The sequence below is a fragment of the Nomascus leucogenys genome, chromosome 7b (genome assembly GCF_006542625.1).
Source record: "Nomascus leucogenys isolate Asia chromosome 7b, Asia_NLE_v1, whole genome shotgun sequence".
Classification (NCBI taxonomy): domain Eukaryota; kingdom Metazoa; phylum Chordata; class Mammalia; order Primates; family Hylobatidae; genus Nomascus; species Nomascus leucogenys.
Window position 1 is genome coordinate 106163185 of NC_044387.1, and position 22726 is coordinate 106185910.

The window sequence follows — 22726 nt, forward strand, 5'->3', positions numbered from 1 at the left end:
GCAAAAATGCTCATCATCACTGGCCATCAGAGAGATGCAGATCAAAACCACAATGAGATATCATCTCACACCAGTTAGAATGGCCATCATTCAAAAGTCAGGAAACAACAGGTGCTGGAGAGGATATGGAGAAATAGGAACACTTTTACACTGTTGGTGGGACTGTAAACTAGTTCAACCATTGTGGAAGTCAGTGTGGCGATTCCTCAGGGATCTAGAACTAGAAATACCATTTGACCCAGCCATCCCATTACTGGGTATATACCCAAAGGACTATAAATCATGCTGCTATAAAGACACATGCACACGTATGTTTATTGTGGCACTATTCACAATAGCAAAGAGTTGGAACCAACCCAAATGTCCAACAACCATAGACTGGATTAAGAAAATGTGGCACATATACACCATGGAATACTATGCAGCCATAAAAAATAATGAGTTCATGTCCTTTATAGGGACATGGATGAAACTGGAAATCATCATTCTCAGTAAACTATCACAAGGACAAAAAACTAAACACCACATGTTCTCACTCATAGGTGGGAATTGAACAATGAGAACTCATGGACACAGGAAGGGGAACATCACACTCCAGGGACTGTTGTGGGGTGGGGGGAGGGGGGAGGGACAGAATTAGGAGATATACCTAATGCTAAATGACGAGTTAATGGGTGCAGCACACCAACATGGGACATGTATACATATGTAACAAACCTGCACATTGTGCACATGTACCCTAAAACTTAAAGTATAATAATAATAAACTTTTAAAAAAAATAAAAAGAAAATTAGCCAGGCGTGGTGGCAGGCCCCTCTAATTCCAGCTACTTGAGAGGTTGAGGCAAGAGAATCACTTGAACCCAGGAGGCAGAGGTTGCAGTGAGCTGAGGTCACGCCACTGCTCTCCAGCCTGGGTGACAGTGAGACTCCATCTCAAAAAAAAAAAAAAAAATTAAGAGAGAAATCAAGGCAGTTGCTGACATTCAACTCTAATCAGATACTCAAGACTGGGTCTGTCTTTCTCAACATTGTTCTATGGCCCGCTCTGTGCATCCCTAGACTCCTCAAGGAGAAGAGGCTTGATCATGGCTCTTCGGGATAGTTTGTTACTGAATCAGGTTGCTTCTCCATAATTTGCACTTTAGGTGTTTTGGATAGTGCCTTCTATGTATGAAATACGTTCTGTCTTTCTGTCCCAAGTCAAATCATCACAGATATCAAAATCAGCCAACAACCAAGGCTAATGTAGCTCTTTCCCCAGTTCTTAAGAAAAATCCAAAGAAACACAGTTCATACCCACAAACCAATGGGCAATGTATCAGTTAGTAAAACCCAAGCCAAATTCAATAACTGAGAAGCTTTTCTGGTCTTTAAGGCACAAGGGATTCAATCCCAAGTATCTACTATTTCCACAAGCTTCTGTCCCTCCATAAAGGGGCTGAGTCTCAGCTATCAATACCACATTTTAAATTTATTATTTTGTGCTTAAACATCGCTTATCTGTAACAAGAAATTCAAAACTAAGCCATGGGAGATAACGCATTTAAGAGACTCCTTGACTTCTGCATCAGTTTTCTCTGCCCCCATAAACTTACTGAGATATAAAGCAAGATAATGGCAAACACAAAAATGTCTCTCACTATGACCCAGCGCTGTTCCAAGTGCTATAGCAATATTAAGACGTTAGATCATCAGAACAAACCCCACCAAAAGGCCAGCATTTTACCATGAGTAGCCATTGTTAGTACTCAGGAACTGGTTCTTTAGACATACCAACTTTAGCTAGGGCACTGATAGGGCTAATTATCACCAATTTGAAGCTTAAAACTTAGAATGGTGGGCTGTTTTCGAGATATGTGTATGGGTGGAAAACGTGTTTTACTCTCCGCAGAGACACCAATAATCAATTGGAGCCATAGTTGGTAACACAGAGCATCATGGGAGAATGTGGAAAGGAGACACAGGCTGTCTTTGAAAATTAAGTGGGAGAGTAGTGTACAGGTACGTTTTCTTTTTCTTAAAGACATGGTCTCACTGTCACCCAGGCTGGAGTGCAGTGGTACGATCTCGACTCACGGCAGCCTCTTCCTCCTGGGCTCAAGTGATTCTCCTGCCTCAGCCTCCCGAGTAGTTGGGATTACAGGCATGCACCACCATGCCTGGCTAAGTTTTGTATTTTTTGTAAAGATGAGGTTTCACCATGTTGCATGTTAGACAGGCTGGTCCTGAACTCCTGAGCTCAAGTGATTTGCCCGACTTGGCCTCCCGAACTACTGAGATGACAGGCGTGAGCCATCGCACCTGGCCAACGGTAAGTTTTCAATGAGGAGACACGTGCTATTCAAACTTAGTCCCATATTAGTTGTGCCAAGAGAAGTAAACATAAAGCCTTCACAAGAAAAGCACCAAGGCACATGGTTTATTCTGGCTCTGGTCGGCTCCAGTTTCACCCACCCTCCATCCCTGCAACAAATATTTATTGATGGCCAACTGAGAGTGGGCAGTATCCTTGGTTCCAAAACTACAAAGGCTGGATGCAGTTGCACATAGGCAATGGGTACTTAAACCATCAATCACACAAAGTTATAAAGTAGGTATGGGAACTCACAAACGGGATATTTAGGAGAAGGAGGTGGTGGGAAGCTTTCAAGACAGAGAATTGAATGTTCACAAGTGTGACATATTCAGAAATTAATTTTTAAAATAAATTTCCTCACATCTAATCTAATTTTTAATTCTGAAATCTTCAAGCTGACCCTTGCCACCACTGATAAGAGTGTGATAACCATAAATCCCATATTTCTGATCATTCCCAATTTTGAGCATTCTGTCTCTTTGTCAAGTCACATGTCCCAATTTCAGGGCTAGAAAACATGGTCATCATGGTGATTAGAAATGCAATTTACAGAAGATTTCCCTTTCTGTCTGCTTCCCAGACTGTGCAAGAGTCTCCTTTCCCTCCCACACCCAGCTTCTGCTCTCACTACCAACAGCACAGCACGCGCGGCACGGCACAGCATGGCACTGGCTGTCAATTTCACTACAGGTGGAAATTCCTCAAGAATGTCTAATTAGAATGTTTTAAAAAATAAATTCAGCTTCTTAGAGAGTAAGAGGACTACCTTCTAAAAGATTACATAGCACAGTTATTTTAATTCTAAATGTAATTGAAATTCCACTCGGAATTGTCTTCTTGAATGACAAGTCATTCTATTTCAACAATGACATTGATTGATTTTAATTATGACATGGTTTCCTGTCAGCCTGGTGCTTGAACCCAATTTTAGGGAAAACTCATTCATCTTGTGCTTGTGCCAGAGTGAGCGAGTGCTTTACGGGAACTGGATGAGCGTGTTTCCTAAGCTTTGAGAAATACATGTGACCTTTTGAAGAGCATATCAAGTTCTGTACTGTACTAGCAGTCTCACCGTGGGCGAGGTAATTTCTTGAAACTTCTGTTTATTTACTCTTACAGTGAGATAGGTTCAATTTTTTTTAACAGAGCTATTGTAAGGGTTAAATGAAATAGCTGCTTACATAATGCCTCAATCTTAAGGTTGATGGGCACTAAAGTGCTTAACTTCAGAAATGGAGAACTCCATATTTCCTGAGCACAGGAACAAGTGCACTAAATCCTTCGTCAAAAAGTGCCTCTAGGTCTGTCCTCCTGCCCCAAAGTGATGACAGATGCATTTAGCAGGACTCTACATCTTTGGTTAAGTCCTCCTTCAGGCTCCTGATTCGAGAGCTCACCAAGTGATGCCTCATTAAAACCACTTTATTTTAGCTGGAAGTGGAGGGGAGGGGGAAATGAGGAATGAGGAAGCAATGAACACAGAATAATGTGAAGAGGGATGCTGCCTCAGCGGGGACCGGCATCCAGCCCCACAGGTGCTATTCTGTGGAGTCAGCTCCAGCATCTATCCCTTTCTGTGCCATGTAAGTGGAGAATTACACATCTCTTCAGATTTGGAATATCTTCTCCTTTCTGCCCCTTCAAGCTCAGTGTCATCTTTGTAAATAGCATGCTCACACCATTACTCCTGTTCAGAGACCGTCAGTGGCTGCCCGCTTCCTAGGTTTTAGAGAAATCACTTTTTTTTTTTTTTTTTTTTTTTTTTTTTTTTTTTTGAGATGGGGTCTTGCTCTGTCACCCAGGCTGGAATGCAGTGGCGCGATCTCGGCCCACTGCAACCCCCACCTCCTGGTTCAAGTGATTCTCCTGTGAGTAGCTGGGATTACAGGCACCCACCACCATGTCCAGCTAATTTTTGTATTTTTAGTAGAGACGAGGTTTCACCAGATTGGCCAGCTAGTCTCGAACTTCTGACCTCAGGTGATCCACCCGCCTCGGCCTCCCAAATTGCTGAGATTACAGGCGCGAGCCACCACGCCTGACCGAGAAATCATTCTTAACATTTTGTAGTTCAGATATTCTTTTGATAATCTAGGGGAACCTAGGATCCTCTCACCCAGAAAAATGTAGACACACACATACACACACACACACCCTTTTATTCTAGTTCCATGCTCTAAAACTTGTCCACAAACTCCAGATTGAACAACTTGCTCAAGATCAGAACTCAAACTTCTTGTCCTGCATGTCAAAGCTCTCTGTAATCTCACCATTCACTACCAATGACTTGACCATTTCTGAGATCTCAGTGGAAAGCATCCACTCTGATAATTATCTCTGATCATCCCAGGCAACTTATCCTAGTATCTACGCTCTGGTTATGTTCCACCTCCCTGAGAACCCCAGTGCACCAACCATATGAGTTTCCCACCTGTCAGCACCGCTCCCCACAGCTGCTTTCCTCCCCAGCAGCCTGGAGGCCAGAACCCACCGGTGCAAATGTCCCTTCGTATCCTGCCTTCATCCCCTGCTCTTCTATTCTCCCACTGTACACGTGCCTGGCAATACACCAGTCTGTTTACATTCAACCCTCTAACTACATTATGTCTGCTTCAAAGCACAAAAGCAACAAAGAAAAAGGATGCAAATGTGCGATGGGTCTCACTTTAAATATATCACTACACAGTTCAATCAATATTTAAAACTGCCTGGTGATTCTAACAGATTTCCCAATAAATATTCTTGTTCACTCTCTTAAAGGAATACTCAATGCCTTTTTATCTTTTGTTCAGCCCTTTAACTTCTGCGCTCTGGCCATATGTTGATGGTCTTTCTATATACTGTAAGAAAATAGAAGTATGCTGACACAAATTACTTTATTTTCCACCCCAAATGCACCACTTTATCTGAATTTCTCTCCTCTCTCATTTTATTGAACTGTCCATCCTTCTCTCATCAGACAAACTGACCCATTGTCAACAGTATATTTTACCTCTTCCATTCCTCAACAAATTCTTCCATGTAGTTGTTCTTACTATCCCGCTGGATATCAGTTTCCTTCTCGTCACTGGAATAGTTCCATCAGCATTCAAATATGCTGTAATACTTCCACCTTAACCAAAACACAGTGTGTTCTTTGGCCCACGTGCCTCTCTGACTGCTGCTCTATTTCTCCCTTCTCCTTCCCAGGAACAGTTCTCCAAAGAGGTATCTGCACTTCCTGTCTCAACCTTTTTTTTTTTTTTTTTTTTTTTTTTTTTTTTTTTTTTTTTTTTGAGATGGAGTTTCACTCTTGTTGCCCAGGCTGGAGTGCAATGGCACGATCTCCGCTCACCGCAACCTCCGCCTCCCAGGTTCAAGTGATTCTCCTGCCTCAGCCTCCCTAGTAGCTGGGATTAGAGGCATGTGCCACCATGCCTGGCTAATTTTGTATTTTTAGTAGAGATGGGGTTCTCCATGTTGGTCAGGCTGGTCTCAAACTCCTGACCTCAGGTGATCCGTCCACCTCAGCCTCCCAAAGTGCTGGGATTACAGGCATGAGCCACCGTGCCTGGCCTGTCTCAACTTTCTTAATGCCCATCCACTATCTCCAGGATCACCTCCAGAAAGCCCTTCATCCCCATGCCCCCAGTGAAACCATTCTCATCATAGTCACCAACGCTCTCCACCTTATCAAATCCAGACGTCTGTCCAGAGTTCTCTTCTTACTTGACCTCTTGGTAGCATTTGACCCAGATGAGCCACACCCTCTTGAAGCGTTTCTTTGCTTTTCTTCTAAGACACCACATGGCCTCTGGGCTGACTTCCTACATCAGTGGCCATTTCTGTTTTCTCTATCTCTTCAGAGAATGTAGGCATGCTTCAGAACTGGTCCGTGGCCTTCCCACCTCACCCTCCTCTCTCCTTTGGTGATCTCAGAAGGCTCCATGGGTTAAGTACTGTCTAAACACTGATTGCTCCCAAACATACATCTCCAGGACCAACCCTCCACTTGATCTCCAAACTAGTATTGTCAACAGCCCAGTTACCACTTGCAGGAGCTCAAATGGCACACGGCCTAGACAGAATTATTGATTTATTCAACTCCTTCCTCATAAACCTGCTCTTCCCTTTCTACCTTTATTCCCCATACATGAAGAACCATTCTACAGGTTCTTCAACCATCATACATTGCAATCCTTTTGCAGCTCACCACCTCCCCAACCACGACCTCTGACTGCTCCTGTCCAAGCCCCCCTCATCTCTCACTGGACTTGCATTCCCCTCCTCGCCAGCTTTCCTGCTTTGTCATTCTCTGGCTTAATACCCTCTAATAGCTTCTCAGCATGTAAAGAATAAAATCCAAACTGATTGCCAGGGTCTTCACTGCCCTCAGACTCTGATCCCGCCTACTTCTTCGACATAATCTTACTCTTCTCCACCCAAGCTGGCCACACCAACTTGTTCCAGCCTAGGGTCTTTGATCTTTGCTGTTGCCTCTACAAAACGTCTCCCCCAGGTTTTCTTACGGCTGCAAAACGTGTGCAAAACATCATTCAGGAGTCTGTTCCTGTTTTTCTTTGAGGAGTCCTATGTTGCCCTATCTAAAAATATTGCACTCTTTATTCTCTCACCCAGTGGTTTTCAGTCAGGAGAGACTTTTGCCTCCCTGGGGGCATTTAGCAATGGCTGGAGACGTTTTTGGTGGTCGTTACTGGGAGTTGCTACTGGCATCTAGTGAGTAGAGGCTAGGGATGCTACAATGCACTGGACAGCTGCCCACAAAAAAGAATTACCAGGGTCCCACAAATGTCAGTAGGATTAAGGTTGAAAAACCACGCCATTCATCTACTTCATTATTATCACAGCACTTATCTGCATAATAATAATAATAATTAACATGTATTTCAGACTTACCATGTGCCGGACACCGTTCTAAAGTTTTTACATTTATTTCCTCTTTAATCCTCATGTGCCGACCATATAAAATGGGAAAAGTTTAACTATCTTGCTGCAGATCAAGTTGGAGAGCTGGAATTCAAATGTAGATGGTCTGGCTCTAAAGCCTTTACCTTTAACCATTGCATTAGAGGGCCATCAGGTTACATTTTTTTCCTATAATTTATTATCTGTCTTTTCCCACTAATACACTCTCTCCACAAGAACATGGAAATAATATACTTGTTTTCTCTGGATCCTCTCTGTCTAGACATATAGGAGGCCTTCAAAAATCTTGAACGAATGAAGAGCTCTGCAGACCTTTCCAGCGCTGCTTCTTATCATCTTCTCACACAAAGCTCACTTCCCGGGAAATGACCTGCTTTCTATCCTGGAGACATTTCAGTTTCTTATTTTCCCTCCGATTCAGCCCACGCTCTCTCAGGTCCGGTTTTCCCTCTTCACTCCTGTCCTCAACATGAGTATGATTGCACCCATTTCTCCAGCCCCGCCTCCAATCTTGCATAACACATTTCAGACCCATAGATCCACTGAGTCATTTTGGTGGAAAGAATGTTAGAGATTACAACTTTGAAATTATTTATTTTACATGTAAGAAAAATAAGACTTGGATGGCTGGGCACCGTGGCTCACACCTGTAATCCCAGCACTTTGGGAGGCCAAGGCGGGCAGATTATCTGAGGTGAGGAGCTCGAGACCAGCCTGGCCAACATGGCGAAACCCAATCTCTACTAAAAATACAAAAATTTGCCAGGTGGGGTTGTGCGCGCCTGTAATTCCAGCTACTCGGGAGTCTGAGGCAGGAGAATTGCTTGAACCCAGGAGGCAGAGGTTGCAGTGAGCCAAGATCATGCCACTGCACTCCAGCTAGGGTGACAGAGCAAGACTCCACTTCAAAAAAAAAAAAAAAAAAAAAACTAAGACTTGGAGAAACTAAGCAAGATACTGATGAAAATTCCAGTTTTTCTTCCTTCTGTTTGGAATTTTCATGTAACTCTGAAATGCTGCTGGGAAGAAAGAATTTGTAGAAGCTCTTAGGGCAACAGGCCCCCCATAGCCCACTTAGGAAAGCACTTTTTACAGTCCTGAAATCAAACAGGACCTTCCTTTAGATTACTACATTCCCCTAGGTTTATATTTTCTTTTTTTTTTTTTTTTTTTTTTTTGAGATGGAGCCTCGCTTTGTCACCCAGTCTGGAGTGCAGTGGTGTGATCTCGGCTCACTGCAACCTCTGCCTCCTGGGTTCAAGTGATTCTCCTGCCTCAGTCTCCTGAGTAGCTAGGATTACAGGTGCCCACCACCATGCCCAGCTGACTTTTGTATTTTTAGTAGAGACAGGGTTTCACCATTTTGGTCAGGCTGGTCTTGAACCCCTGACCTCGTGATCCACCCGCCTTGTCCTCTCAAAGTGCTGGGATTACAGGCGTGAGCCGCCACGCCTGGCCCCACATTTTCTTTACTCTTGTCCCTCAGTACAATGTGTCCCCATGCTCTTATTAGAACAATTTCCACCTTTGCCCCTTATTTTATCCCCACCGCAAAATCAGAACTATGGTTCTTGCCTTTAAGGAGTTTACAATGTAGATAGGGAAAGAGATCATGTATGCCTTATCTTAGGTCTTCTATTACTTTGCAGACTGGTTTATAATGTGATAGAATTACTGGAAAAACAAGTGACAGCTTTCTCTCCAACTTGTTCTACTTGTTTCTGAGACTGTGACTGAAAAAAACGTGGTTTACACCCAGATGATGAACTGACAGTTGTATATTTAATAATTAGGATATGAGAAAAATTCCACAGATAATCTGTTTGATATCATCTATATTTTCTTTAATGTAGATGGTTTAATGCAACAATAATTTTTAGAAGGCTTATGACATTTTTCCTGATGAAACAGATTTGGATTAATGGTGCTTCTAGGAGGAATAATTTCCTCATAGATCACGTTCAAACACATTCAGAAAAGAGATATTCAGGAAAGATCCCTTGGGTGGCTTAAGGCCATTTCAGCCTATGAACCTAGTAGTTATGGACGAATAGGATATTCCACATAGTAACAAATTACCACCCCTCGGATTACCTAATGATTGCAAAAGGGAAAAGCTTTCTTTGTGGAAAGATCTGGCAGTCACCACCTCAACCAAAAAATCAACTGCAGCATCACTGAATTCTGATGCCATGAAATTGTGTGCCTCCAGATGTGATGCCATAGAAACATCATCTGCGACATATTCTTGCCAAAAACATACAAGTGGTACCTACTCAAGCTGTAAGAAGTAATTTCTAGTTAATAGGAACCAAAGGGAACATCATTACAATAAAGCAATCATACAAATCCTCACCGTGGGATGTTTTACAAGACAATTGGCCTGCTCTCTTCACAAAGTCAATGTCATAGGGAAAAATAGCAGGGGGAATATATTAGATTAATAATAGAGATGCAATTCCTGAGCCTCCAGTACAACCTGGTTGAAGAACAAAAGAATAAAATAATTTAAAAGGAACAATTGAAAAAGATTAAAAGTGAAATGGACGTTAGATTATATTAGAAAACTATTAATTTTCTTAGTTGTATTATAAAATCGAGGCCACGTAATACAATGCCCTTACTCTTGGGGTCTCCTGTTTCTAGGAGTGAAGTGCATCATGATGCCTACAATTTATTTTCAAATGCTTCTTCAAAACACATGCCGGTGAGGATGTAGCAGTATGACAACATGTTAATAATTAAATCCAGCTAGTGGGTATTTGATGTACTATTCTTTCAATCATTCTGTTTGTTTAAATGTTGAAGGTAAAAATGTTGAAATGAAGCTAATGGTAGTGCTTCAGAAAACTACTCAGCAAAGCTATGTCCTACTTACATTTGTCATTCTGCACTCCTTATTAGAAAACTATTTTATTAAATCTCCTGTAATATAACTGATCGTACATGCTCCACACAGGAAGGCCCTCATACGGAGAGCCAAACGCTTACACAGCCAACTGCTTTTTCTTAAATCTTCTGCAAATTCTAAGTAAGTGACTGGCAAGAAATGCTTTTGGGGCCCCAAATAGAGATGAGAAGCACCCACTTAAAGCCACTGTGTGGCCACTAGCCTGGGCCTAGTTTCCAAATTGACACTTTCATTGACATCAATGTGATGTCAGCCACATCACTTAAATACTTACATAGATTGAGTCTCAATGTCACTTCGTTTTGAGAGATCAGAATTGTGTAACATGTCAGTTCTAGCGAATGAGACCAGATATGAATTTACACAATATAGTCAATCTAGAGACTATAAGGACACAACACATCTAAAATTTGGATCTGAAATGCATAGTGCAGAAATCACACAGCCCTTGTGATGCATTGACACTTTTCAAACTATAGAGAAGCTCAAATGTGGCACCGAGTCATTATAAATATTTAACAGGAAAATGCTGGCATAACTGAAAGAGTTCAGAAACATACATATATCCATGAAGTTGCATTGCAGATACTCATGAGACAAGCGCATCAAGTGACTTTACATCCTGGAAAATGAAGACGAGTATAAAGAAGTATGATTCTGTGAAAGTCATTTGTAGGACACTCCGTATTATGGTGTGTCCCACAGTCATAAAACAATGAGCTTTTCCCTCCAATCCCATGGCACAGGTAATTGCAAGATTAGTATCGCCACCAACAGCCAAAACATTTGGTGTCAAACCCCTGTTACAAAACCACCCTGTCACTGAATTTCTCCAACGCAGCAGCCAATAATTTATAGGAAAAATAACACTAATATCAAGGCTTTCAAGGGTGCTCCAGACATAAAATCATGAGTGCTCTGGGAACTTTTGGAGCTTATGAATCACACCATGCAATGTGTTCATATATGTCAATGCCCGCCACGTTTTACTCAAGTTGGTGTTGATTTGGAGATGGGCCCTGAACATTAAGTAGAATATAAACCATCAGCAGTTACTAAGCTAAATGCATTGCGATAGCTTGGAGGTTTAGTCCACCTATTTGATTCTGTCAACTTGTTGATACAGTAACCATTGCAATGACAAGTTGACCATTTTGAGAGGTTTATGAACCCCATCAGCTCTCTCCTGAGAGAATAATGTTGAATAAATGAGGAAACCAAACCAAATATTTGGACAGCATTATTAACAAATAAATACAAATATAACATACGACTTAGCAAATTTTTTAGCTATGTCTTTAAATTTTTGACTGAGGTTAGGTCAAGGGGAAGCACATTTAATGGGCAACACTCCACAACAAGAATGAAAAATGATGATGATTCAAATCCCAAGTTATTTCCCGATCATTGTGCAATTTTGGTAAACCTTTAGGAAGAAAATTTGATTTCATATACAGATCCTCTTCTAGTGTTCCACTGATTATATTACTATAGGAAATATACGTTCTTTACCATTTTCATTTTAGGAATTCTTGTTTTTGTCATTATTCACTCAACAAACAGTTCTTGAGAATCAGGCAAACATAAATTAAAAATGGTTGACATGTTAGAAACACAAACAGGTGCTGAATGAGCGGAGAGGACAGATATCTGATCCATGCTGGCTGAGTGTGTGGGCAGGGGCTTGCTGTGAGATGAGCCACGTGCCCGAAAATGGAGGGCTTCGGGCCAGAGTAAGAAGTGACTGATGGGATGGAGGGGATAGGGAATGATGTTCCAGGAAGCAGCAGCAGCAGTCAGAAAGGCAAGGGTGGTGGAAAAGCACTGTGTTTGGCAGCTTCATGGCAATGGGGCAGAGGCTGTCAGGAGCTCGCATGTTGAGAAATGGTCAAGACTTTGTAATCCATGAGCAAAGCTGGACCTTCTTCTGAGCACAAAGAGCTATCTTTAAAAGGTTAAGAAAGTTACTGACATGAGTAAGTGATCCTTTTGGGGTTGATGAGTGTGATGATTGGGTTTCTATGCACATGCGTGACATGTGCCTCCCTCAGACCTTGTTAACACATCTGTACAGCACACACAGAATGTTGGTGGGTGGGGGAAGGAAAAACAAGAAGAAAAGGAAAAAGAGAACATGAGTAAATGTGTGTTTTCGAAAGTCAACTCTGGCAAGTATGTAGAAGTTGGAGGAGGCAGGCCTAGAAACCTGTCACAAAGTTATTGCCATAATTGGAGCAAAAAAATATGAGCGTGAGTGAAGGCAATGGTGAGAATCGAAGAAACAGGGATAGGCTGGAAAGAGCAACAAGACTACAAATATGTTTTGTAAGTTTAGCATCTGAAAGAACCTGAAAATGGATGAAGCTTAAAACTTGAGATGAGAGTTAGACACAGATATGAATTCCAGAAAAATCAATATATGACATTTCTTGCCCATTTACGTCTCCAAATATCTTTTCTTTGTAGTGTTCTAATCAAAACATCAGCAAAGGGAATACAAAGCAAAGTAAACAAACAAACATCCTTCCATCTCCTCATCCACCCTGCTTCTCCTCTAAATGATGAACTCATTCTTTTCAAAATATATCAATGGAATAAATTCAACACTTAATGTACATCTGAGCCTAATCCTGTAAATAAGACATATTTCACAGCACATATCTTTCAATTAAAGTGCCAAATAAGACAATAAAACCTTCAGTTGGCTTTTTATTTCATTGAACAGATAAAAATACATAATTCAATTAAATAAAATGCAAAATGATGACCTGTCAGATTGCTCCCTGACTCAGAAATCGCCTTTCATCCATGACTATCTGTGCCAGGGTCATACAACCAAACCTCTCCCTGGGGTGTACCCCAACAGATGGGTACCTGGCCCGTGACTTGGTGCTGTCACCTCCTTCCATCAATTTCTACTCCGTTCCCCAACAATTACATATCCAGGGTAAAATGGGGTCAAGGGAAAAGGAGGATTTGTGTCTCCACAGTTCACGGCCTTGGCATTTATAGCTTTTCCCCTTTCAGTTTTCTTGAATTCCTTCCCCATCCTCTCCCTACCCCTCATCCAGGAAAAATGCAACCCGTGCATGTGGTTAGTGTTCAGTGTCCACAGCAATCTCCCTGCCACAGTAACGGCACTCTTACGGGATCCGCACTGTAGTCAGGGAAATCTCACAATCCTCAATGAGGGTAGCAGGGAACGGAAGCCTGTTTCTTCTCGTATTTTAATTTCTTGGGCTTTGCATTTCTTGATTTTCCTCTAGTTTCAAACTTTGGAGGTGATGTGAGGTATTTTCTTCCTAGGTTAGTTCACTTTTTTTTCTAGCCCAAACCATCTCCCACAGTATCCTTAGAGGGACAGAACTGCAAAGTCTCAAGGGGCAAAAGTGAGGCAAACCTGGGTTCCAACCCAACCTTCCAATTGCTAGCTCTGTGGTCTTACACTAGTCTGGCTACAGTTCTGTCATCTCAGCTACACAATAGGGATTACAAAATCTCTTTTTTCTTGGGGCGTTTTTTTTTTCTTTTTGAGATGGAGTTTCGCTCTTGTTGCCCAGGCTGGAGTGCAATGGTGCAGTCTCAGCTCACTGCAACCTCCGCCTCCTGGGCTCAAGTGATTCTCCTGTCTCAGCCTTCCAAGCAGCTGGAATTACAGGTGCATGTCACCACGCCCAGGTAATTTTTGTTTTTTTTAGCAGAGACGAGGTTTCACCATGTTGGCCAGGCTGGTGTCAAACTCCTGACCTCAGGTGATCTGCCTGCCTCAGCCTCCCAAAGTGCTGGGATTACAGGCGTGAGCCACTATGCCCCGCCCTCTTGAGGTTTTTTAAAGGAAGTTCAAATGAGTCAATTCATGTAATGTGCTTAGCATGGAACCTGGTACTAAGGAAGTACTAATCAAATAGATTATGAATTCTTAAAGAGGGTGGTTCTTTTTTTAATCTATTTTTGTTGTTGTTATTGTTGTTTTCCATCTAGGCTACTCTGGCTCGTTTCTGTAGGAAGTGAAGCCCATTCTTAGTGCAGTCCTAGACTCTTCCTTCGGGAATCCTCTGATGCAGCTTCTCTCTCTTCTTAGTTTCCTATCAGGCCATCTAGCTTACCTGAACCTCTCCAATCTGCAGCAGACCGTCCTGGTTTAAGCTTAGTTTGCCTTGTTTTATTTATTTGTTTACATAGCATCTTTTCAGGCATTTCTGGGCTTTGTTATGATTCCCTTCCTAAACTACCGGCCATCTCAGGGAACAGTTTCACCTCCCCTGATATACATTAGCCCTCCCAATTTTCTTCTATCCATCTATCTTTCTGTTCATTCATCCATTCAAGCTATGATAATCACTGGTTTCTACACTCCAGTAGTTCATAAATGTAATGGGGAAGACTGTACATTGTGATTAGGAGAATAATGAATTTCAATTTTTTTTTTGAGATAAGAGTCTTGCTACATTGCCCAGGCTGGAGTGCAGTGGTGCAGTCTTGGCTCACTGCAACCTCTGCCTCCTGGGTTCAAGCAATTCTCCTGCCTCAGCCTCCCAAGTAGCTGGGATTACAGGTGCCCGTGACCACTCCTGGCTAATTTTTGTGTTTTTAGTAGAGACAGGGTTTCATCATGTTGGCCAGACTGGTCTTGAACTCCTGACCTCAGGTGATCCACCCGCCTTGGCCTCCCAAAGTGCTGGGATTACAAGTATGAGCTACCGCGCCAGGCTATGAATTTCAAAATATTAAATTGTTATTTTTTTCTTTTGTACTTCATTTTAATTAAAAACATTACATTTCTTTTTCTCATAAGGTGAAAGGTGATCAATATTGAATTAGATAAAATGTTTAAAACACCTAAAAGAGCTCCTGGCACATAGAAAGGATTATCAAATGTTTGAAGAGTTATTATAAGGTATAAAGAATTATCACCGAGAAGAAACAGGTGCTCTTTGTCTATGTGTTCAATGATGCACAAGAAATTTCCAGGAAACAGGAGGGGGGTTGGGGAGAGATGCTGTATTCCATATTAAGGAAACAGCACATATAATGGCAAACATTGAGGAATGCAGACTAAACCACATGTGATGTTTGAGAATTCCAAGTATGGCTAGAGAATAAAATTGCAGGAGGAAGCAGTGGGCTGGGAGGAGCAGGAGGCTGCTAAGGTAGACAGGTGTCAGAGAATGAAAGTCTCTTTGGTGGCACACCCAATATTGAATCTGGACTGGACCCGAGCAGCGATCATTGTTTCCAACTTTGTCAGTGTCTACTCTGAAACAGATGGCATCTTAGATACCTGACATTCATTATCCTATTTAAACCTCAAGTAAAATGCAACAAAGATAGATATCATCCCACTTTATTCACATAAAAATCAAGTCATCAACTACCAAAATGGTGCAGTCGGGATTTTCACTAAAGTCCACGTGATTGCAACCACACTTTGGAAGAGATTAGACTAAGGGGGTGGGGGGCAGAGTGAAGAGTGGCACTCTGACATGTTGTAAGGAAAGGAATAATGATAAAAAATTGAATTTTAACAATCATAACTGTGCAGTAGTGTGGATAATAGATGAAAGAAGAAAGAGTCTTACAAGCAGAAAAGCCCATTGAAACCTAAAGCAGTTGTCTGGTGAGAGATGCAGGAGTCTAAACACACACAGTGTGAAATTCAGAGAAAAATGCTGAATCTGAGACCTATCTGGGAACTGTAACTGACACCAACAGCATCCTCACAATGCTCACTGACTTTTCACCATGCGAAACTCAAGTAACCAAGAGTCCACCAGCTCACCATAATAACTGGAGGCCAAGAAGAAGAGGGGAAGAGAAGAACAAAGAGTTTTTGCTACAACTGGTAACTGATCCTATCAAGAATATTTTGAGGCCGGACGCGGTGGCTCAGGCCTATAATCCCAGCACTTTGGGAGGCCGAGGCGGGCGGATCATGAGGTCAGGAGTTCGAAACCAGCCTGGCCACCGTGGTGAAATCCCATCTCTACTAAAAATACAAAAATTAGCCGGGCATGGTGTAATCCCAGTTACTCGGGAGGCTGAGGCAGGAGAATCATTTGAACCCAGGAGGCGGAGGTTGCAGTGAGCCGAGATCGCGCCACTACACTCCAGCCTGGGCAACGAGCGAGACTGTCACAAAAAAAAAAAAAAAAAAGAATATTTTGAGAATGAATTTTGAAAGTAACATTGGGCTACAGCTCAACACTGAATTTTTGATAGTGAATTAGGAAGTAATCCTAGACCTGATGAACATAATGGAATTAGAGGCAGATGAAGTATAAAATCTCAGAGAGGCTGTAGTCTAGGGAGAAGATCATGGTTTGGCCACAGTTAATGGAAAAAGAGACCAGAGTGGGTTAGAGAACGTCTATATTCTGTGCAGATTGAGGGCTTAGAGGCAATTTTCAGAAGTTACCTCACAGAGATTCTTTATTCAAATATTTACCTAGAATTCACGTGTGCCTGATGGTGCAGCTCAGGAGTGATAAATGCCCCCTCCAAGACTTCAACAAGGATTTTTTAAAATGCATATTTGGAGCCTTAATACAAGACCATGCTGTGAACAATATTTTAATTTTTAATACACATTTGGACTTGTTGAGAGTCTCTGTTTTAATAATGTTGCCCTTTTTTCCTCTAAGAACAGGCTGAATATTCCTTAGAGAGACACTTCGGAAATCGCACTATGGCTTGCGCGGTGGATTTCTGTTTTTTGGGGGTTGAGGGAAGGAGCTTGAATGTCTCTATGAGCAGAATAGGAAGGGAATAGGGTTCCCAGATGGTTCCTGAGGACGCTGAATGTTCACTGAATGAACCCCTATAAGTATTTCCCCTGTGCTGCTGGTAGGAAAAATACTGACAGAGTTTAAAGCAAGGAAGGAAGGATGGAATGTAAGATGGATTGATTCACAGGTCAGAAACCAGCTGCTACCTGCAAGTGATCCCTCAATGACATCATACTCAACAAAACAAGACAAATGTTCTTGGTACCCTTCCAGAGCAGAACAACTTCATTGTTTTTCATTGCCTGTCTTCACAGGATTTAGAATCACACGGTCCCAGCTGTTAACAGGTATGTGCCATCACGCCACCACTTCAGGCACATCAGCGAAAACATACCCTTGGCTTCCTTTCTCAGTCCATACAAGCATTTTGAACAAACATGAGAAGAGTTTAAGAAATTGCGGAGGGCGAAACAGGACCACGCCTCCCACATCTGACAAATGGCTGTGTTCTCTGATGACGAGCGTGGGATCCATCACCCTGCCTCGTAACACAGGGCCTTCCTCCGGCCCAGCTCACTGCCCGGGTACTGCTGCCCTGTCATCTCTGCCCTTCATCCCTCTTAGAAGCCAATCCCCACTTCCCAGTAGGTGGCAGATACTTCTGGTCTCCTTTGTACCTTTCTCAACAGCCCTCCCTGACATTGCACGTTCGGGATTTGGCTCCTACACTAATGAATGAGAGTAACCTGTTATTTTATCAGTGTGTTTGTCAGACTTGCTTGGGCACAAACACAGTTCCCTGGTATCAGCAGTATCATAAGGTGCCAGGATCCACTGACCTAAGTTTGCTGAGAGACGCTGAACAAAGATAAATTTTCCTAATTTGCAGATTGTATTGTGAAGTCAAATTGAGACTGTTAATTTGGCCACCTTTCCCTTTGTGTAACTTAGGCAGCTTGGTAGCTCAGTGTGCATGCATAACTGACCTTCTTGGGAAATAAATCATGTTAGTGAGTTGAACAAATACTTATGCAATATTTTCTATGTGACAGGCATTTTGCTAGCCAGGCAATCATAAATTAGAAGACCAACTCTGTTCTTTTTTTGGAAGAATTCCAATCTGGTAAAGGAAACAAACATCCCCAAAATTATAAAAAGATGGCAGAATATCAAAAGTGGTAGAAGAAAGTTAAAATACTTTCTTTTTTTTTTTTAGATAGAGTCTCACTCTGTCACCAGGCTGGAGTGCAGTGGCAAGATCTCGGCTCACTGCAACCTTCACCTCCCAGGTTGAAGCCATCTTCCGGCCTCAGCCTCCTGAGTAGCTGGGACTACAGGCACGTGCCACCACTTCTGGCTAATTTTTGTTGTATTTTTAGTAGAGACAGGGTTTCGCCATGTTAGCCAGGCTGGTCTCGAACTCCTGACCTCAAGTGATCCGCCAGCCTCGGCCTCCCAAAGTGCTAGGATTACAGGTGTGAGCCACCAAGCCTGGCAAAATAGCTTTTTATAGTGGCCCTTCACCTCCAGGTGTTTGCATTTCGGTGGGATTAAAGGTGGTACGGAGGCCTGGGCCAGTGGATAGAGGTCACCTGAGAACACCGGGCCCTCCCATTGCCCATGCCTGGGCAATACCCTGAGTATTTGGTCCTCAAGTAGCATGCAACCCTCTCTAGATTTAATCACTACTAAGCCCTAAAGGTGATAGTATATGGGATTCGTTTCAAGTTTGAGAAAATCAAGGCATGCAGTGCAGTTCCCTTGAATAGGGAGAGTCTGGAGGGTTGCACAAATTTGAAAATTATTCGTGCTCAGAGGTTGTATCGTTCTTTGTTGAGATCAAAGTCCGGCATGTATGCAGACAGCGTTAATTTTGAAGCAAACCATTCCTCACATTATCTCCTCACATTTCTCTTTCTGGCAAAAAATAAAAAATGTTCTGTCCCTTGGATTTATTTTTCCTCTAGTTTATTCCCCTTCAAACCAATAAACAAATTCTTCCTACAAACAGCATGAGTCACTACTCGTAGCAAACATCCTCACAGGTGGCCAAGAAAAAGAAAACGTGTGTGTGTCACGTTCCCATTAAGTTTACAGCCTGAGCTTCGAACTTCATTTTGGCCCACAGCCCACTTGTAGGTTCCTAGTCAGCCTGGTCTTTCTGTGGGCATTTATGAAGTTACGTTGGTCTTTTCAAATGTTTCCCAGGCCGGACGCGGTGGCTCACGCCTGTAATCCCAGCACTCCGGGAAGCCAAGGCAGGTGGATCACCTGACGTCAGGAGTTCAAGACCAGCCTGGCCAACATAGCGAAACCCCATCTCTACTAAAAATACAAAAATCATCTGGGTGCAGTGGCGCAAGCCTGAATCCCAGTGACTAGGGAGGCTGATGCAGGAGAATCGCTTGAACCCAGGAGGTAGAGGTTGCAGTGAGCCAAGATTGCACCATTGCACTCCAGCCTGGGTGACAGAATGAGACTCTGTCTCAAAAAACACAAATAATAATAATAATAATATGTTTCCCAGACTCCATGCTCTCCAGTCAGCCCTTCCTCTCTCACTGGCATTATTTTGATCTGGTATTCCCATCCTTCCTTTTGAAAAATCTCTCTTCTACTCAGCATTCCCCACCAGCCTCCGTGCTCAGTCCCACCAGGACACCAAGGTGGCATCATGTGTTAAAGTATACTTCCCAAGGCTATTTGCATTTGCATAAGCTTCAAAGCATTAAATCCAAGGCAATACTCTCAAAAGCTAGAAGTCTAGATGTCACCTGAGAGATGAAAGAGACTGGAGAGGGTGAGGACAGAGATGAAGACGCTAATAAGGGCCTTTCTGTTGCTGCCTCCGTAGCCAGGCCCCTCTTCTCAGGAGTAATCATGTCAACTCCATCATCCCCAGTGAGGTGGGAATCGATTTTATCACACCTTTATAATTACACCCTTCTTATATTTACATGAACTGCTTATAATTATGTGGATTTCTTGCAACTCTCATAAGCTGCCCAAGTAGGGCCGATCTCCCCGGTGTGGGCAGGGAGTAGGCACAGAGCTGGGCTTTCCGCCATGCCTGTGTGTGTCCAAGGCCAACCTTAGTCCATTATCTCATGCCTGGAGGACATCCCGGAGGGAGATGTCCTTTCTTTCGCTTTAATCCATTCCCTAAGTTAACTCATCTCTTGCTGTCCTGAAATGTTTTATTGATGCTAACTTTATTTTTAAAGATTATAATCTGCCTGTTCTTTTTATTCTTTCTTTACTAGAAATAGATCTTATATATCTCAGGTATAAGGACACTTCTTATCATCCAAGATAGTCTCCTTCTGTATTCTCTTCTGCAGAATAATACCCCCCGTATATTCCCATTGCCATTCATCGAGGTTGCTAATGGACTCCCTGTGACCATCTGATTAATGGGTAATTCACCTTCTCAAAAGCGATGCCTTTTAAACATAGAAATAAGTAAGACAATAATCTCACATACATTTAAAAAATCTTATTTTTATCTTAAAGTTGATTTTTAAATCTTAAAACTTTGAATTTTAATTTTGTATTATTTTGATAGTGAATTATATTACACATAAATAAATGGCTTTTTAAATATTAGATGTACATTTTCATTTTACTTGCTTATATTTTATAAATAAAATTATGTACATTGTAAATATTTTGAGAAACAAAATCACAAAGTGTATCAAGCTAGCATAATCGATGATGTCACAGAGGCAAAGTGTATTTTCACTCGCCAGACCATAATTAATAAATAAATGAATACTGAATGAATAAATGAAGCATCTCTTATTGTTTGGCACTTATTATTTTCAAATGTTGGCCATTAAAGATAGATAATGCTAGGCTGGGTGCAGTGGCTCACACCTGTAATCCCAGCACTTTGGGAGGCCGAGGTGGGCAGATCACGAGGTCAGGAGTTTGAGACAAGACTGGCCAACATGGCGAAACCCCATCTCTACTAAAAGTACAAAAATTAGCAGGATATGGAGGCAGGTGCCTGTAATCCCAGCTACTCAGGAGGCTGAGGCAGGAGAATTGCTTGAACCAGATAAGTGGCAGTGAGCAGAGACCTTGCCATTGCATTCCAGCCTGGCCAACAAGAGCAAAACTCCATCTCAAAACAAACAAACAAAAAATATCACCGGTCTAGCAATTTAGAAACTATAATCAATGCCTTAATATGTCCCTTCTTTTAAAACAATAACTACACAAAGCATCTGCATGACTTATAAGAGCTTCCACAAATATACTATAAAATCTTAGCTCTGATAATTTGCTATGACATTTAACATTTCAATGGGCCATGTTTCTTAGAGATCACTAGGAAATGAAGCAGAGCACTCTTTGCATTCATTTCTGCTCCCCGAGAAAACACTTTCTTTCCTTCACTCAAGCCACCATTCATAACCCAGTGATGTGTGATGTCACTTGTCCCACAGAGGATAATGAACAACTTCCCGGGAAATCTTTCCATATGACTAACAATTGAATGTCTTAGAAACTGAAACTCGCCTACTGTGTAGAAGAAACAACTGTGTTAGTTTAACTGCAGGTACGTGATGAAAGTCCGTGTTATAGCTATCCCTTCTAATAGATAACTGATGGGGCCAAGAGACAAAAGAAGGGACTCACTCTCAGAAATAAACGCTCCATAAAGCAATCTCATGCCTCACCTAACGCAATATGTTTCTCATGGGTCTTTTGTTACTCTAACATATTAAATTATCCTTCCAATTACCTTGGCAACTGAAACAAGAGCGCCTAACATGCTGATGACTGTTGGGCGAGCACACCAGCTGTCAGTTATAAATGATAATTAAGGCATCGTAGTTATTAAGCACAGTGAAAATATGCAGTGTTCGTTTTTTATAAAACTTGTGTCCTAAGTATAGAAGAACCCTCATACCAACCAAATGCTCTTTCTCTACCTTTGATCAGCAATTTGGCCCTTTTTCTCTCTGAGGCCGATAAATTGCAGCAACCTTTGAGATACTAGACCCTCCACCCCCACCCCAGGTCTTCCCCCAGTTATAAAGGTAGCAGAATGCGATGGTCGAAAGCTGCGTTTGTAACCAGCTTACCTTCGGAACAATAGCAAGAGTAACAAAGAATCCATCCTAATCAAAGCTCTGTGCACAGTCAGCTTAAGCAATGTAAAGTGTTCCTTTATTCTACTTAGTAGCTTCTCCCCCAGAGGTTAACCATTTTAAAGCTGGCACTTAGCCTGAGAACAGGAACAAAGCATTACTAGAAAGCAGTGATCTTCCTCCAGGATCAGCATCTCTGCTTTCCGTAATTCTTCAGAAATACAGAAACTCAATGAAAAGAAAGCGATACCTTTGGATGGGCACATTCCAGCACAGGAAAATCGCTGTCTGGTCGGCTGCTGTGCAGAATGAGTTGCTCGGGCAGGTATTCCTCTATTCTCAGCTCCCGCGTCTGCCTTGTAGCCGCAGCCAGCCTAGGCAGCACTGACGACATGTACGTGGTGTTCATCCGCAATCAAAGGAGGCTAACCAGCTCAGCTTGGCGCTGCTCGCCTGGAGGCATCAGATCTTTGGACCCTCCCCATCTGATTGGCTGCTTCCCAGTCTAGCCGAACTCCTCTGCCTTAAGCTTCTGCTGCCTTCAATATATTTTCCCTCGGGATACAGTCAGAGAAGTGCTGGTTAGGGAACCAGTGGCAGGTTAAATTGAGCTGGCTTTCAAAATCAGTGACATGATTTTCTATGAATATGTCTAATTTTCCAAAGTTCAACGTAATCCACCAGGAGAGACCTAATAAAATGGATA

At 42.3% G+C, this 22726-nt stretch overlaps 1 protein-coding gene and 1 non-coding gene across 2 annotated transcripts in view; one reads left to right on the forward strand and one right to left on the reverse strand.

Moving 5' to 3' along the window:
* Positions 1-22447, reverse strand: part of SORBS2 (sorbin and SH3 domain containing 2) — a 377296-nt gene extending 354849 nt beyond the window's left edge. Inside the window, exon 1 of the mRNA XM_030816403.1 lies at positions 22271-22447. The gene's annotated coding sequence lies outside the window, so the exon portion shown is untranslated. The remainder of the gene's footprint in view (positions 1-22270) is intronic.
* On the forward strand, positions 12180-12282 carry LOC115836190. Its single transcript, XR_004031174.1, has one exon. It is a non-coding gene; the product is annotated as a small nucleolar RNA U13 (small nucleolar RNA).
* Positions 22448-22726: the final 279 nt, after the last annotated feature.